This window comes from Ischnura elegans, chromosome 12 (assembly GCF_921293095.1).
Source record: "Ischnura elegans chromosome 12, ioIscEleg1.1, whole genome shotgun sequence".
Lineage (NCBI taxonomy): Eukaryota > Metazoa > Arthropoda > Insecta > Odonata > Coenagrionidae > Ischnura > Ischnura elegans.
In genome coordinates, this window is record NC_060257.1 from 743,322 (window position 1) to 760,248 (window position 16,927).

Consider the following 16,927-nt stretch of genomic DNA (forward strand, 5'->3'; position numbering starts at 1 on the left):
ACTGTAATCGTCATACAGCTGGAGCCTTCTTCGACATCAGCAAAGCTTTCGATAAAGTGTGGCATGAAGGCTTGCTCTGGAAGCTGAAATGCTTCGGTTTTCCACCTTGGTGCCTTCGCATCATCGCGGCCTGGCTCCGGGAAAGAAGCTTCTCCGTGGCATGGGGTCCGGCGACATCGATGCAGCGGCGAATAAGGGCAGGCGTCCCGCAGGGATCTGTTCTTTCGCCGCTGCTATTCAGCATCTTCACGGCTGACTTTCCGAGCAACTTCGGCCCGAACGTGATGGCGGCGCTGTATGCTGACGACGCAGCGCTGCTCGCCAGATCGTCACAGCAGTACAAAGCTGTCGAATACCTACAACGTGCCACTGACGATCTGGTGGAGTGGTACGAGCGTTGGCGCATGGCAGTGAACGAGACAAAGACGCAGGCGATCGTCTTCTCTAGAGCTCGGAAGGAGCCCGGCGAACTTCTCGTTGGCGCTTCTGAAGTGCTCTGGAAAGACGTCATTGAATATCTAGGCGTTTTTCTAGATCGACGCCTCACCATGCTGCCACACGCTCGTCGCAAAGCAGCCATCATGCTCTCAAGAAGAAACCAGATTGCTTCAATGCTCGGAAATGTCAGCCTGCCGCTACATCGCCGGATCATGCTGCACAGGACCATTCTTCGGCCGATCATAGAATACGCCGCCCCAGCGTGGATAGGACTCGCCTCCAAGACTGCTCAGCGCATACTCTGTGTTGCCGATCGCAAGTGTCTTCGAACAGCACTACGCCTAGGTGTCATGACACACAATGACGCCCTTTGGCCTATCTCCAAGTTGCCGCCGCTGGAAGATGTCTTCCAGTCCCGCGCGCAGGATTTCTACGAGAAGGCACAACACTCATCCCACGGGGAAATTCGGCATATCGCTGACTTTCACGTCATGCCGTGGGATCGATTTCGACGCCCGCGCGCGGGGACTGGACGACAAGAAGACCAGCCACCGCCGCCGTCGCAGCGGCGGTGACTTCGACTCACGAGAGCACCGCTCAAGCCTGCTCCGCAAGGGCGTGATAGCCCAAAGTCGGAGCCCGTGAATGTTTTTTCACGAAATTGCTGTTCGAAGACTCAACGACTGAAGAGCCCACTGTGCGCTGAGCAGTCGAAAAGGATGGCCAAGGATGCTGGCCATCTGTTCACGTTGGTGTCGACATTCACAGCCCTGAGGACGATGACCGAGTCGGACATCGAAACGTTGGCAGATATGGAGTCCCTGACCCGGTGGCGATCCCGAGAACTCTTTACCAAGGATTCTGTCTTTTTTAGCAGGCGAAATTGTCTGAATAGGCCTCTTGAACATTAAAGAGGCGAAAAAAAGAAAACAGAAGGAATGCTGAACTTGGCCATGGCTGGAAAGGGGATGCGAAAGCGTTGGAATAAGCATGCTTAACATGATGGAGAAGGAGTTGGTCGCCGATGTTCCCGTATATTATCGATAATAATTGACGATAAGTGATGATATTTTCATGTCCCTTATCAGCAAGGCTGAAGACAGAATAAAACGGCAGGATACAAACGTGAGGCAGTTTATTCCCGCGGTGAAAATATTATTGATAAATGATGGACATTTTGGTTGAGAAGATGTTATGAATAGTGCTGTAAGCGTGCATTTAAATCACATGTTTTCTCTCCTAATCTAGCAGTTGCTAAAATAAGGTCCTTATCTTATAATAATAGTGATAGAAACGGCCAGCTGTAGTGTTTCACAGTAATAATCGTCATTTCATATTTGTCATTTCTCCAGCTGCTCGCTCGCTAGGATTGCATGCCCGACACAAAGATAACCTGTAGAATTCGGTCTCGATACCTGAAGTAAATCTTTTATTATTTTCAAAACATCCCTCCTTGTATTGCGATTATAAAGATCGCTTCCTTCTTATTAAAGATCAACTCATTATTACGTATTTCCTAGTTGAGAGTTTCCATCGCCTATCGTGACCAATTTTTGCTCATTTTTCCTTTTAAGACCACACCAGGCGATGAAATAGACTCTCTTCTCATTAATTGATGCGCCGAAGGCGCTTTTCTGCTGTACCGGTGAATTACATCACCCTAACCAGCCAGATTACAATGATTATATTTGGTGCGCAATTGTCTGTGTTGTGAGGGTAGTGTTTTGTTTGTGTGAGCAGAAACTTATAACTAATGAGGATTTTTACATATACATATTTTGGATTGGATACATAGATTCATTTTGAACCATAAATTAATAAACGATTTAAGTTTTTCCTGGTGAATACTTCTGACAAATATTTCTCGGGTTTGCATCCAGGTTAAAGCTTTTATGTAAGCCGACGATGGGAGCCTAGGTCATTCCGTTTATAGGAAGTCAACGCATACTGACCTGTATCTCAACGGACAGAGCCACCACCATCCATCGCAGAAGGCCGCTGTATTATCTACCTTGGTCCATAGAGCCAAGTTAATATCAGATAATACAAGCATCTCAGCCGAGTTAGACCACCTTAAGACAACATTTTTACGGAATGGCTATGGAAAACAAGATATTTTTAAGGCCCTAAGCAGACTCAACATAAAACAAAAGAGTTGCCCGGATGAGCCGCCTGAAAAACCGCTATCAACAGCCTTAATCCCATATGTGTCAACCATATCTGGTAAGATCCACCGCATTCTACGACGGTATAATATCAAAACTGTCCATCTGCCACCACCTAAATTAAGGCACCGCTTGGTTAGGGTGAAAGATCCGATTGGGTTGAAGACACCAGGGGTTTATGGAATACCTTGTGAATGTGGTAAAATGTATGTGGGGGAGACAGGCCGAACGATTGAGACGAGGCTGAAAGAACACCGGAGATTTTTCAGATTAGCGCAACCAGAAAAGTCGGCCGTGGCGGAACACAGCATTAATGAAGACCATGCTATTAAATGGGACGACACCAAAATCCTTTGCCATGTTCAACGTTACTGGGACCGCGTAGTTAAGGAAGCAATAGAGATCCGCCTCAATCCCAAAAATTTCAATCGGGACACCGGCTTTCATCTAAGCACTACATGGAGACCTGTATTCAGCTGTATGAAAAACATAAGGGTTAAATGTGAAGAATTTCAAAAGACCTACAGCCAATCGGACGACACCTGAGTCGTATTGTTGTCTCCGTAAACGGTCGATCCTGTTCAGTGTGAAATTGAACTTCATTCAAGTAACACAGCCCTGAGGATGGAAGACAAGTCGTCTTCCGAAACGTCGGCTTACATAAAAGCTTTAACCTGGATGCAAACCCGAGAAATATTTGTCATAAATTAATAGATTTTCTTGACATTGAGATGAGTTGGTTTTAACAGCTATATTATAATTTTGATGATGCATATGGAATTTCTTCTCTTTTTTTTCTTTTGTCTTTATTCATTTCTTTGAATAAAGTATTTATCATTTTTTTATTCTTTATGTATTTTTTTATTATTTTTTGTTATTATTTATTTATTTTTTATTTATTTTTTTATCTTTTCCATTGTTTTGTATTTTTTTCCATGTTTTTTCTTTATATTTTGTTTATATATTTCTTTCTTTTCATCATCATCATCATCATCATTTTCATTACTTTGGAGTACACATAGAAAATTATTTATGATACCTTCTTTATAATCTTACAGTGGAAGACTATTCTACAAGAGAGAAAGACATAGGAAAGACTCATAGACGAGTGATTAGTTGAGGCAGTTTGTATGTGGTGGGGATTGTTGGATCATAATCCCATATGTTTGTGATTGATGTGTTTTTAGTTGCCCCGAGTCTGGACTTAAAGTTAATCGCTAATTTGGTGATGAATGTGTTAATGGCGGGAAGGTTATGTTTGGGCCGTACATCGGACATTCTGACCAACCTGGATTGGTGGAGGAGTTGGCGTAGGGTTTTGTTTTGGAAAACTTCCAGCTTGTTTGTCTCTTATATTTTTGGATAAAGCAAATATCACGCAGCCGTACAGGAGGACTGGTCGGATTGTTAAGGTGTACAGTCTCACTCTGTGATTATGAGAGAGAGGTGAGGATTTAGAGCATAGTGAGGCAATTGCCTGCCTAACAGCTTATGCCTTGCCGGTGCAGTACTTTAAGTGGGGTTGGTAAGAAAGTTTTTCGTCTAGCAAGACTCCAAGGAATTTGTAGGTGGGCGCTCTTGGTATTCTATTCTTGTTTATGTAAGGTGATGTCTGTGGAGGAAATTTACGTCTTTGTGAGAAGTGTATGTGAGTGCTTTTTGCGGCGTTTATTTGTATTTTCCAGGTGTGTGTCCATTTGTTTATGAGTTTCAGGTGGGTGTTGAGTTTGTTAATGTTTGTGTCTCCCCGCCGAGACGTCCATGCTATAGCGGTGTCATCGGCGTACATGTGTAGTGTAGTGTTTGATATGTGTGGCATGTCGTTGACGAATAGTGTGAATAAAAGCGGACTTAGAATGGATCCTTGAGGAACGCCAGCTTCCATTGGCCGGGTTTTAGCTTCGGTGACTAGGAACTGCCTTTTTTGTAGATATATTTTGATGAAAAGGATGTCAGGAAGGGTGAATTTAACTTGTTGTAGTTTGAATAGGAGGCCACTGTGCCAAACCTTGTCGAAGGCGCGCGCAACGTCTAAGAACACCGCGTCTGTTGATAGGCGGCGGTTAAAGCTATGGCTGATTTTTTTCTACTAGCCGTAGAATTTGGTGTATGGCAGAAGTGCTTCTCCTGAAGCCGTGTTGTTCAGGTCTGATTATTTTGTTGTCTGTGGAAAAGAACTCGAGGCGGCGAAGGACTAGGATTTCTAAGATTTTGGACAGGTTAGAGAGGAGGGAAATCGGACGAGAGTTACCTGGGACTTTTGGGTCTTTCCCGGGTTTGGGAAGTAAAATTACCTTGGCTTTTTTCCAGGAGGATGGGAAGTGTGGCAGGGTGAAGCAAAGGTTGAATAGGTTGGATAGAAGAATAGGGAACTTTGGGCAACGACCGGCATATCTGAGTTGGGAGTTGCTAATATTATCTAGGCCGGGAGCTTTTTTTGTTGAAAGAGAGTTTAGAAATTGTTCCAATTTTTCCAAGGGCACATTAACATTTCCTTCATAAGACATAATGGACTCAACGATTGCGCCAGCTAGTCAGATTCTTGTCTTCGGAAGCGGGCGGCTGCAAAGCATTATATATAAATTCTTGGAAAACCCAATTCTAAACACTATGCACTCGCATATTTTGCTCTACACGCCCTCTTAGGCCTTTTATAACTCCCATCAGCTCAAACACTAGAAAGGGGACACGTGGGGCGGAGCGCCGCCGTTAATCCCTATTGTACCCGAAAACCCAACCACCGTGTTATGATTATAATCTAGCGTTAAAGAAGTTCTGTACTCGGTTCATAACTGTCCCTTTGTAGAAATGCAGCTTATTGTTTTATTGCCTCGGTCTATGAAGGGGCTTTTGGACAGTTTATGATCGCTTCCCTTCGATATCCGCGCAAACGTTTCCACGAAGTAGCTCGCACGGGGTTTTCCACAAAGGCATCTTTGCAATTGGTTGAAAAATATTATCTTTCACGATTTTACCGAGAAAATTAGTCAGTTTGTCTTCTTGAGTGCGAAAGGATCTCAGTGCTTGTGATACGGGAGCGAAGAACCAGGGTTTATTTTCCTTATATCGTGAAATATCAGCGTTGAGACCGAACTACCACTAGTGAAGAATATCTCGGAACGATAAAAAGGTACGTTTTCCAAGTAATATATCTTAGGCGCGACTAATAATGGGAACACTGCCCGATGTTTTTTTCTGATCCTAATCTAACAGCAGAAATTACCGGTATATTTACCATCAAAAACTCATATTTAATTTTTATTTATTAATTCCAAAATTTGTTATGAATATTTAGATTTTTTTAAAGAAGGATTTGATGAGGACTTTTTTTCCTTTTCAAATAGGCATTAACGAGGAACTCATCTCGAGGTTTGCCTCAATTTAAAAGCTCTGACATCTGGACTTGAGATAGATTACGCCAATTTCAGCGAGTACTGCTCAGAAACTGCATCCCTTTTTGTGGAATTGTATCCGTAGTACTACTTTCCACCCAAAGTGCACAAGGTGCTGTTTCATGGAGCATCAATTGCCAAGGCAGCAGTGCTTCCAATTGGCCAACTTTCGGAGGAAACTTTGGAATCTCGCCACAAAGATAACAGAAGATTCCGAACGCACCACACGCGAAAAATTTCACGCTTAGCTGAAATGGGAGATCTTTTCCAAAGGTACCTCCTTAATTCGGATCATCTAATATCCAATAGTTATGTTTGCATAAATGCTAAAAGAAATGTTTCAAAGGATATACGAAACTAGTATTGGTAGTGCCAACTTCTGATGAGGACAGTTGACAGCTGGGAATCCTTAGAAAACTGGTAGTGGGCTGGTTAATTTATCCCTTGTTTTCTTATGTTTTATATTATGGTACATAAATAATTTTATGTGGCATTGTGGTTTATGGTATAAATTGTTTGCTAGGAGATTTATTATGTGTGTTCTCTCAGACAAAAGGTTGACGTAAAGTTAATTGACTAAATTATTAATAATGTTCAAAAAAATAATTTTATGTATTTTATACGAAATTTTTTATTTAAATTATTAAATTTAATGTTAAACTACTTATTTTTTAACTTCTAACTATTAATGTCAATTAATTTTTCCCTCTCTACTAAAGCGGTCCAAATAGTCGATTTTTGTTTTTTTTTGTCTCCTCGAATTTGTTTTAAAAAAACTCCCCGGATCGATTTTTCGGAAAAATGTCATTATATTCATGTTATATAGCCTAAACAAGATTAGTAGTTAAAATTTCATCGAGCTAATTATAAAACTATCGAAGATATGATTTTTGGCCAGCTTTTTTCGATTTCAGCCCACTGTGCGTGGGGCCATACCACAAAAGTATCGTCCACGTATCGAAGAAAGAGCAAAGGTTTCAAAGGAGCCGCACTGAGGGCCTTTTCCTCGAAGTCCTCCATAAAAAAGTTAGCAATGGTAGGGGAAAGGGGGGAGCCCATGGCCACCCCATCAGATTGCTCGTAGAACTCCATGGTATTGGAAGTAAGTGGAAGTGAGCACATGGCGGAACAGCTGCACCGCCTCTCCATCAAACTTCTCAGCTAGAAGTCGCAGGGTATCGTCTAGAGGTACGCGTGTAAAAAGAGACACCACGTCTAGGCTCACCAGCAAATCCGTCTCTTTAAGACGGATGCCAGCGAGTATTTTCACAAACTCAGTCGAGTTTTTGATGTGGTGCTCACAGTGGCCAACGTATGGTGATAAAACTCCGGTGAGGTATTTTGCCAGGTTGTAAGTTGGTGAGCCGATGGCGCTCACGATTGGTCGTAGAGGAATTCCGTCCTTGTGAATTTTTGGTAGGCCATAGAGTCTTGGTGGAGCTGGCGCTGGTTGTCGAAGATTCCTGATCGTCTCCTCCGGTAAGCCCATCTTTCTGAAGATGGCGTTGGTCTTCCTTGTCACGGCATCTGTGGGATCTCGTTTCAGCTTGACGTAGGCCTGGTCATGTAGAATGTCCTGTATTTTAGTGTTGTAATCCTCGGTTCGTAAGAGGACAGTGGAATTCCCCTTATCAGCAGGCAAAATGGTGATACTTCCGATCCGTTCACGAACCAATGCTAGACTTGTCCTGCCGCAGAATTCGTTGGGCCGCTGGTGACTTCACCGATGACCGAACCTGGGCGAAGGTAGGGATGGTGTCTTCATCTCACCAAAAACGGAGACCTTTAGATACAATTGGCAAGAAACTTCTGGACCTACACCTACTTCTCGCGGCTACACTTTCGCCGCTTGATTGGGAATATATTGACCGTGCCACTGCGGCTTCGGGGGATCTGCTTCTGAAGATGAATACTGAGAGGCAAAAGAAGTTCTCTCGTCTACCTTCATCCAAGAAGACGATCCGCGCCAATGACGACTGGCGACTGGTCATCAACATGACTGACCTCACACTTGACGAGCCGACCATATCGGTATTAAGCAAAGGACTCAATTTTGCACCTGCACCCAGGTCCGTTCCTTACTCAGACTTCGTGGGGAGTATTGAACAGGCAATAAGGAAACTTCCCGAAAAGGCAGCAGAGGAGGCCAGAACTGAAATTTCTGTGGTCCTAAAGAGGGCCTTACCTCCCAAATCCAACATCAGCAAAGAAGAACGTGACGCCATCCGAGCCCTACGTGCAAACAGAAGTATCACCATTTTGCCTGCTGATAAGGGGAATTCCATTGTCCTCTTACGAACCGAGGATTACAGCACTAAAATACAGGACATTCTACATGACCAGGTTTGTGAAGCTCTCGCTTACGACAGTGACCGCCACACACACGGGAAATGGGAAGGTAAAGGGTAAAAGTGCCCAAGAAGTATCTCCTGACACCAGGTGTTTCTCCTGCCAAGCAGGCCTCCTCAAAGGAGAATGTTCAAAACTATTGCAATTTTGAGCGTAGTAATGCTCGTTGATGGAGAGGTTGATGTAATTGGTCGAACGTCAGGGGTTGGGGGAGGTGAGTAACCAATACTGAGGAGGGTCAAGAATTGCGGAGGTGGGGGAAGGAGTGGGGGTAAGGATGTCGTTGGGATAAGGAAAAAAGGGGGGGAAATGGAAAATTACGGAGCGGTTGAAAGAAAGCCGTTATTAGATGTTTTGTGTTTTGAAAGATATATTATGTATAAGATATTTTGAAAGATTTTATAGATGGATTCTTGCAGAATAAAAAACCACATAATCTGTTGGCATGTTGTTTTTTCTTTAATTTTCCGTAATCTTAAAGAATATCATCGATAAATTCTTACCGTGCACTTACAAAGTGGCGGATACTGTTTTTCGACAAAGTTTTACATTGAGGTAGAGTTTCAAGGGGTTTTTAGGCAAAATCACGCAAAGTAACTTATATGAGAGCATTTTTTGAAGATTTCTTGAGGTGTTTATGCAGTTATCATAGAAATAAGTTTGCGACGCCGAAAATTACATTGATTTATCGAGCGCGCGGCAGGGTTCGTCTGCGCGCGTCGGGAGTTGGATTAGCCGCGACGCGGTAAGGTCATTGAAACTGTATGGGTTTTAACGCACAGCATTCACCGTTTTTATGTTTTTCTTCAAGACACCGATTCTCAAATGGTCTATGGTGAAGACAGTGGAGGTATTTTAGCCGAGGTGAGTGCACGTTTCATTGAAGTTCATTTCGTTTTCTTTGGATACGATCGAAGACCATACTTCTATTAAAAGCGTTCAAACTTCGAAAAAGTGACATGTTTTCCCGGGAATCAAACAAAAAGACCTACCAGACAGATACTAGCTGAGACTCATACCTTTTTTACTCTCCGATCCCACACACCCAGGATTCTACTGCGAAAACGGTCGTTTTATGACACCGCGGAGCGCAGCCTCTGACCGTCATAACGGGGTATGTCCACGGGAACATCTAATATCTAATAAGAATATTTGTATAAATTCGTACTATTTCAAATTGCTCTAAAACATCAAGCCTTGTGACCTTACTGAAGGGGTGGAAAAAATTCTGGTTGAAAATGACAAGAATGAAAAGTCTGTACCAAATGTTTGGCGAGAAGTGACGTTTCATCCCAGTTTCCTGCACTTTCTATGTTCTTTCATTCTGATAATAAAACTTCTGCCTGTTTGACCAATGAAACACAAGTTGCATGATTCACAATTAACTTTGTAAATGCCGGATTGATGGATGGGTTCTATTTTGTCTTTGTTACGACACAGAACTTCGCCGAGAGTGCAAGGGTTGTAGAAAGAAACGTAGAATTTATTTTTTGGGAATTTGTTTACGAGCCTGTTTTGAAAGGTCTCCCACAAAAAAAGACGAGCACCAATTTTTAGAATTCTCTGTGATGGGGGAAGGGAGCAAAGCTGTGAAATGGCTCGCGTTTTCAACTTTCTCTGAAGGATTTTAGTTAAAGTATTTAAGCTATAGCCATTTGAAATTGCAATTGATTTCATTGTGGAAAGTTCACTATTGAAATTGACTGCATTTAAAGGTAGATTGACCAATCTATGTAGAATAGAATAGAATAGAATAGAATCTATGTAGAAATATCTATGTAGAATTAAAGGAGGATAACTTTTGGGAGGTTGGATGGCATCAGTAACTCGGAATGATTGTATCACTATAGCAAGGGTTTCTGTATACACCAAATTCATGTTTGTCACAAACTATGGATGTGGAGAGATCGAGAAAGTTTAGGTGCTTTTTGGATTCAATTTCTACTACGAAGGTAATATTAGGATGTCGAGGATTTAAAAGATTCAGAAAATTATCTAATTGTCTGACAATTCCGGTCCAGTGGCAAATGATGTAGTCAACATAACGGTACCAGAAGATGTTAGATGAGATAGAATGCCCGAATCAAATAATTGGCGTTTTGAATTGTCCGTAAATATTTCGGCGATTACAGGTGAAAGGGAATACCACATCGCAAGGCCGTCTGTTTGGTGATAAATATTCTTATTGTACAAAAAATAATTTTGGCTGGCACGCTGTTCCATTAGACAATGAAGTTCCCAAGACACACTGTTTTAATGTTGTGGTCTCTCAGTAAGTCTCTCATAAGTAACAAAGTTGTTTGTACAGGTAAATAGATTTTTTACGTCAAATGAAACTAGCTTGGAGTTGGATGGTAACGTATGAGGTGTTGAAGTTTCTGTGTCAAAATGATGGGGCTATTAATATTATATTTCGCTGAAAAACCAAGCAATTGCCTAAAGATGATATTTAATTTAGGGGCTAATTTATAAAATTAGAGCAGGAAGATAAAGCTTTTTTTAACACTTTTTTGGAATCTATCCGTTGGATCACGGGGGAGAATCACGAATGAGGTATCCTCCAACATATCATCACATTTGGCGATGCATGAGACCTTATTACGGATTAGCACACTGTTCCTTTTTTCTGCTTTGGAAATAATCAAATCATCTTCGTTTACCTTCTCATTGATTGATCAAAATCAACTTGGTTGTGATTAACTTTCATACGTCGAGATGTACTTGGATTAGCAAAGGTAATATAATTATATATATCGCACAATTTTGTTTTCCTACATTCTCGCGCCGGAGGGCTACTTGTACGTCGACTCCGTCGAATTTTTTTTTCATCAGATGGAAGTTTTTTAACCTTCTAAAAACACATCACTAGTTTTTACTCGTCGGGGCGTAAGTCCCCAACAATGGAGGAAAATGAGGATTACACCTCTGGAAAATCATTGATAGATGACATTTCAGCCACTCAGAGGAAGTATCTCCGGAAAGGCTCGTCAACAGGTCGGTTGCAGTTCGAAGTTTGGACTTAAAACTTTATGCTGCATGATCTCTGCATTCTCTTCGGGTTTCCACCGCGTCCGTTGCCTTTTGGCGAGAACAGTTTCGTCAAAAGCCAACGGACGCGGTGAAAACCCGAAGAGAATGCAAAGATAATCTGATCAACGCCGCGAAAATCTTCGAACCTACTTTATGTTGCATGATTATAACAAATCCTGTATTAGTGTTGAAAATCTGAATTTAAATGAATAACTTGTTATCAAAGACAAAAAATAGGTTTTGGATTGTTAAATTGTGTACGAAAAGCAATCAATATCTAATATACATAGAATCAAATGTTTTATAACAATTAATGAATGGATAACTCAAGATTCTAACGCGATAACATATTTTAGCATACGGATTAGGATTCCCCATGAGGCCTACGAAGCAAATTTTGCTTGCAGTTTCACAAACCTGCATAATAGGAGGTTTAATTCCGAAAAAGGGGAGGGCGGATAGTTTTGAATCGCCATATTTTTCTAGTGCCGCAACAACTTACAATCGGAATATGCCAAAAATACTCCATTCGATATTGCTGTATAAATGCTCACCGCGTAAAATGTATCTTTGGATATTTAGTTTTTCGGCCCCTGGGAGAAGGGATTCATTCATATAATGAAGCAATGAGTGAACCCGGGCCCAATTGCAGCCGCTATTTGTTTTACTTTTAAGAACCTCAACTATATGCTAACGCTTAAAACAAAACTTTCCTCAAACGACAATGCGTCTTGTTATTGACGAGACGACGATTATCACAACTATTATCAGAATATGGTCTCAAGGAAAGACAAAAACATGCATTAGATGATCCCCGGCCCCATACGTAAGACCCGAAGTAGAAAACTGGTAGAACCGAAAGAAACCTTTCCATTTTCGACGTGGTAACAGAATGGGCCATTACTCATCCCGCTATCGAGCAAACAAATCAAGGTCACCGACCACCCCTATTCCCAAAAATGCTACTGCTGATGCATACCTCTTTGTGTTCGTTTGCAGCTGCGCGCTTAAGAATTCATTACCAAATACTTTTAGGCTTTAGTTACCAACTGTGGTGAAGAGGCTATGACCGTTAGCGAAAGGCAAACAGTGCATTGTTTCTCAGTGTAGGGATCCAATCTCGCATTCCTATTTTATTGTAATATTCCGGCGCTCGGTGTTGTAAATAACATTTACACTTCACCAAAGTGAGGTATTTCATAACTGAAGTTCTGAAGCACACTACTCGAAATGTATTTCATTCGATATGTTGATCGTTCAACGAAGCGATGAACATCAATAAAGATTTATATGTCTCTTGAAGCGAAAAAATCTTCCCTCACGGAAAATCTATTCCTCGTCAAAACAACAGCTCACCTCGCCAACCTATCTGATGGCAAAACGATATCCTTGGGAGGCGGGAGCTTTCAGCGTGGACCCAGGCCACTAAGGAAAGCCTGACGAGGTGCGTTCATTAAAAATTCATAACTCCCCTTGTAATCGAGATAAAGTTACAATTCTTTCACCAAAAATAAATTTATAGTTTTTTTCCAAATTTTATACGCAGCATATATGGACCTATATCGTAAGATACGAAAGTTAGCAGGCGATTGATTTATACCCTGCAAAATTCCAGATTTTTCGTCCGAAAGATATATAAACACACATAACAACGTTGAAACTGAGTTATGAACAAATTAAAGTTTACCAGTAAGGAAAAAAATCTGCTATGAACGTTTCCTGCAAGTTTCAACTTTATACTAAGAACAGTCTGCCGGAAAATGGATTAGGAATATAAACTCGGAAAAGTCAAGTAACTAGCCGAAATTCGAGAAAATATTTTTTATAACAATTGTTATAAACAAAATCGAATAATTAATGTCTCCACTAAACGTAGCAACCCTTTCTGCTTCAGAATATATTTTTAGACTTGTGGAACGAGCAAATTAAAAAAATTGCCAAAATTGTTCATAGCCATCTGGTTAATTGTTCTAGAGCTACACCAAAAACGTATACGATTTTTGTACGTGTGGTGAGCGCTCTATATATACTTCCTCTATGGTATTACTAATATATTTTATAACTCTCATATATAAATATATAATATATTAATATTTTACATGATTTTTGCATTTATCAAAGGTGTTTCTTGTATGCTGTAATACCATGGATGGAAAGTGAAATTTGCCAAAATCAAGTTAACTCTTTATTTACCATTTTAATATAATATTTAATTATGAATTCAAGGATAAATAAAAACGGGGCAGTCGTGGGACTGGCCGACAGAAGTGAAAACTGAAATCATTATTACCCATTTATTTTTCATATAGATTTAGTATTATTAAAGAACTAATTTTTCCAGTAATACTCATTTTTCAACAAAAATTTAAATTATATTTTTCAGCAAACTGTATATTATTAAATAAATATAAAATATACGATGTTTATGAATAGAAAATAACATCATTTATATATGAAAATATGATATGCTTTTATTTCTTTACCGTACAAAATTTTTACATCTATAATTTATGTAACAATGTAATATGCTTTTATTGCACTATTTTACAATATTTTTAAAACTAGTTTACATAAAACATTTTATACTTCTGAAAAGTTAACTTTCATGTACAGTTTGAACAACACTTTCACCATCTTGACGACCAGCACCATCATCATCAATTTGTAAAACTGATACAATAGGTTTATGGTAGTTAAAATAATAAATGAACAATTTTGATTCAAATCTATTTAAATGTCTTTTGAAGACCGCATCTATTGTAGTTTTATATTTAATACGCACTGTATAGAAAAAGTACTTATGTACAGTATAGAACTAGAAGCAGACAGATGCCAGTATTCAGCATGTAAAAGTATAGCGGTGACGCAACCTATACCATTGTATACACTGTACACACTATACATATGTATTTCTCGCTGTAGCGATCGCGGTGTCGGGTCGGTGACGCTCACGCGAATTCTATGCTACGCGCCACGCCACGCCGAAATTTCATTTTATGGTAGTCACCACTCCCAGCCAATTTGGCTGTCTATGGTGTGTTTCTTATATCGTCGTTGCAGGTAAAATTACTCAAGGTAGTCACAGTGTGGCAATTGGTAAAAGTTTATGGGGAAGGGAAATGGTTGGGGAGGAGGGCAATTTTAGGGGATTTATGCGTTTCAGTAGGGGTAGGAATATAATCCCAAAGATGTATAAGTAGATTATTTTCTGTCAATGCCAGTGATTTTTCAAAAGTTACCAAATTTGATTTGAGGTCTGTTAATATAGGGGTAATTTTTAAATCTTTCCGGATATCCTTGTTGCGCAGGAACCCTGGCGCCCCTGCAATCTTCCTAACAATCTCATTTTCTGTTGTTTGCACTTTCTTCAGGTGGGTTTTCGCCGCCATGAGCCATACTGGCGAGGCGTATGTGAGTAATGGCTTTACCATGGAGTGGTAAATAAGCAGTTTAGTCTTCAGAGAAAGTTTTGAGTTGCGATGGAGCAGGGGTCCAAGTGAAGTTGCGGCAGCCATTGCTTAACCGGTAGAGTAGGTGATATGTTGCTTCCAGCGCATTCTCTGATCAAGAATTACTCCAAGGAATGTGGTTTTTACAGCTCGAGGAATTCCTGTGTTGCCGTAGAATAATGGTTCTCCAATCCCTGCCTTTGGGCGGCGAGAGAATGCGACGCACAGTGGGCTGAAATCGAAAAAAGCTGGCCAAAAATGATTTTTTTCACTTTTTAATTTGGAAAAAACTATTATATTTTAAAATTATAGAATGATCAGTGACCACATTACTGAAATAATTTTATTTATAACTAATTTTCTTAAAGCAGGAGACATCTGTCAATTTAATGAAAAATGATTGCAAAATTTTTTCCCCATTTTTTGAAAAAATTGTCTGAAGTTTTTTTCTACTGTTGCGTTATGTTTAAAAATGCCTAAATTTAAATCATTACATAATAGAAATTAACATTTTTAGAATCCATTGTAGTGAAAGTTTTAATTCTAGCGATAATATTTATAAGTTTTATTTAAACAATTAAAATGTCCTATTTTTCACGTATTTTTAACATAATGTAGAGAAAAACTTGATGTTTTTCACTTTGCTTCACGGAGTGTTTAGCACCACATTATAAAATGAAGTGTCAACTTTAGTTATCAATTGAAAAATCCTGCCCCAATTTGCCTCCCCGCCTCTCCTATCAAGTTACGTGCATGAATGTCCAACCGCCCGACACGGTGGTTAGATGCTAACCTTTGTTCAGACTTAGCTGTAGTCGACGATAATTCGCCAAAAGTGAAGCGAAATTACATTTGTCTACACTTATATACTCTGTATACATTTAGCATGACATATTAGTCTTATAGTTCCAATTTTTTCAAGGGCACATTACGATTTCCTTCATAAGTCATATAATGGACTCAACGATTGCGCCGGCAAGTCAGATTCTTGTCCCGGGAAGCGGGCGGCTGCAAAGAATTATATATTAATTCTTGAAAAGCCCAATTCTTAACACTATACACTTGCATATTCTGCTATCCGTACTCTTCTTGGCCTTTTATAACTCCCATCAGCTCAAACACTGGAAAGGGCACACGTGTGGCGGAGCGCCGCCCGCGCAGTGGCGGCGGGCACTACCCTGCCGACCACGTTAATCCCTATTGTACCCGAAAACCCAACCACCGTGTTATGATTCTTATCTGGCGTTAAAGAAGTTCTGTACTCGTTTCATAACTGTCCTTTTGTAGAAATGCCGCTTATTTCATTATTGCCTCGATCTATGAAAGGGTTATTGCACTGTTGAGGATCGCTTCCCTTCGCACGGGGTTTTCCACAAATGCTTCTCTCCAATTGGTTGAAAACTATTCTCTTCCACAATTTTACCGAGAAAATTAGTCAGTTTGTCTTCGTGAGTGCGAAAGGATGTGCGTGCTTGTCCCATGGAAGCGAAGAACGAGGATTTTTTTCCCTTATATCGTGAAATTTCAGCGTTGAGGCCGAACTACCATTAGTGAAGGATATCTCGGAACGATAAAAAGGTACGTTTTCCAAGTAAAATATCTCTGTGATCGTGTGTATTATTTAGGGAAATATGTTCTAATTTCGCTTTCCTTACGCGGTGATTTAGATTGTTAATATTTCGGATGAGAGAAAATGGAGCGCATGAAAGTAACCCGCAAAGAAATACATGACGTTATTATTAATGAAAGTGGAAATGCGCTGTCGTCAAAACGTGAATTGGCCCTTCAATATCTTTAAGATAAGTTAAAATTGGGGAAAGACGAGAAGACAAGGGAAGTGTTGAAGAATGTCATGGATAAATACGTTTTCAATGGGTATATCTAGATATGGAAAGAATGCAAGAGAACCAGTGTCAGGTTTGTAGTAAAATTTCCATGTTGTTTAGAGAAGGATATACCGCTCCCAACAGATATGCATGAATCTCTTCTTGAGGCTCCTTGTTAAAGCATGGTCTAGGCATGACTAATGATGGGAACACATCCCGACGTTTTTTTCTGAACCTACGCTAACATCAGAAATTACCGGTATGTTTACCATCAAAAC